General features: G+C 43.8%; 1 pseudogene; it reads right to left on the reverse strand.

The window, feature by feature from the left end:
• Window positions 1-854: 854 nt before the first annotated feature.
• On the reverse strand, window positions 855-1,806 carry LOC101434253 (olfactory receptor 11A1-like; annotated as a pseudogene).
• Window positions 1,807-2,350: the final 544 nt, after the last annotated feature.

Genomic DNA, 2,350 nt, shown 5'->3' on the forward strand with positions numbered 1-2,350 from the left:
GGAAAAACCACGGAGACCGCTTGAGCGCAAGAACAGGTCTGCTTTATTACGGAAGTACACTTGGTTATATAAGGTTGGGTAGAGGGAGGAGTATGATGGAGGGAGGGCTAGCTACGGGGCAGCAGTGGATAGGCTGAAGTTGTTGGACAGACCTGAGGTAGGCAGTAAATGGGGAAGAGGGCAGATTGTAAGTTGGCAATATGGGCGGGACTGGCGGGAAAGATGGCGGGGGCTGAAAGGGGAGGAGGGGTGGAGAAAGGCGGTAACACCTGGCAATTATACTCCTAAGAGCTTATCCAGGAAAATCACAAATGTAAATGATGTTGTACAGGCAAGACTTAAATACAACCAAGAATTCCCCAAAATAGAATATTATCTAAAGAAACCATGTTTTGCTATACTATGAAACCTAGAAGAATAAAGGAGATACTTATTAATATAGAAAGATACTCATAGCATGCTATTCCATGGAAAACCAGATTATAAATTTTAGGCTCCAACATGTTATAAGTATATATATATAGAGAGAACAAAATTCTGGAATGTCATTCAATACTAATGCAGCTTATATTTCTAGGTGTTTTTTTTTTTTTGATGTTGCTAATTTTGTTCATCTTTGCATTCTCTTTTCCTATATTAAATATTCATGGGGTATTTAAGAAAAACTTACAAAGTTTAAATAATTTTTTAATATAGAATTTGAAAATTATTGCCCTACCATCCTCACTTTCATAATAACTACATAAAAGCTCAGAACGGAGCATCAGAATAGAATAAAGTTATTCTTCTCCATCCAATCATATAAGATTTCCCTTTGGAAGTGTGCAAATCAAAATCTTCACCACCCTCCTCCTTCACTCTGGTGTTTCAGTTTGCCTAACGTAGAGAAGTCTCCTCAGTGCCCAGTGAACCGCCTTGTTCCTCAGGGCGTAAACCACGGGGTTGAAGCTGGGGGTGGGCACCATGTAGAGCAGGGAAAAGACCTTGGAGAGAAGAGAGTGGGCAGCAGGAGGTTCAATATACAAAATCATGAGGGTTCCGTAGAGTGTGTACAGTACAACCAGGTGAGAGGAGCAGGTGGAGAAAGCCTTTCACCTGCTGAAATCAGCAGGAACTCTTAGCACGGCCACCAGGATCTGGCATAAGATGTCAGGATCAGTCCAAAGGAAACAGCGAGGCAGGCCATGGAGAGAATGGATGTTGTCACCTGGGCCACTCTGGGATTTGAACATCCAGCTCCACCAGGGGCATGAAGTTAGAGTAAAAGTGGTTAATGTGGTTGGGGTGGCAGAACTTCAGCTGCACCATCAGGGCAACAATGAGTCCATCTACCAGGAAGCCAGAGGGACAGGCTGTCAACACCAGGCCCAAGCACCATCTGGGACCCATCAGGAGAGGGTAGCGGAGTGGGTAGCAGACCACAAGGTAGCAATTGTATACCATTACAGCCAGCAGGAAGCACTCAGTCATGGCTAGAGAGCCAAATATAAAGAACTAGAGCAAGTACCCAGCCACAGAGATGGCTGCCTCCTGCAAGAAGCCCTCCAGCATTTGGGGCACTACTGTGGAAGTGTAGAGGAGCTCCAGGAGGGACAGATTAGCCAGGAAGAAATACATGGATATGTGGAGTCTCAGGGAGCTAATCACTGCCACGAGGACCAGCATGATCCTTATGACAGTGAAGATATAGATGACAGTGAGCACAACAAAGAAAGGGAGGTGCAATTCAGGGATGCCACAGAAGCCAAGGAGGACAAATTCAGTAAAAGACTGGCTTCCTATAGAGGCATTTCCCACATAGATCATCCAAGTTTCTCCTTGGGAATGAAAAGCAGAGAAATTTTAGTGTCGCTCTATATCTTCTACCCTAAAACTGGAACCAGTGGGCTTAAAAAAAAAAAGGTTAGAGTGAGTCTCCAAAACAAAAATCACATGCACAAGTCCTCATCTGTCCCTCTTTTTAACTGCTTCACCAAATCCAAGTCCTCCCTGCCTTCCTTAATTGTGGGTATTCTCCAAGGCTCAAAATGTTTATCCAAAGTCAGTATTTGAGTCTTTCAGAGTCCTTTATCCTTTAGTTCAATCCACTATGTCTAACATATCATGAGGTTCACCTCCCCCCCCAAATCTGTATAACTAGCCATAGGATCCCTCTTAAATATCACCCATACAATATCTCCCAAATGCCTGCTAGATGCACCCATCGAGATTTCCCATCATCAGCTCAAAATCAGCATGTCCAACACCAAACTCTGTTATCTTCCCTGGTCACACTCAGCTATTCTATGATTGATATGAAAATTCTTCCTTGGTTCTGCTTCCCACCCTCTCCAATCCCAGTTTGAAATTG

This window comes from Dasypus novemcinctus, chromosome 22 (assembly GCF_030445035.2).
Source record: "Dasypus novemcinctus isolate mDasNov1 chromosome 22, mDasNov1.1.hap2, whole genome shotgun sequence".
NCBI classification, from domain to species: domain Eukaryota; kingdom Metazoa; phylum Chordata; class Mammalia; order Cingulata; family Dasypodidae; genus Dasypus; species Dasypus novemcinctus.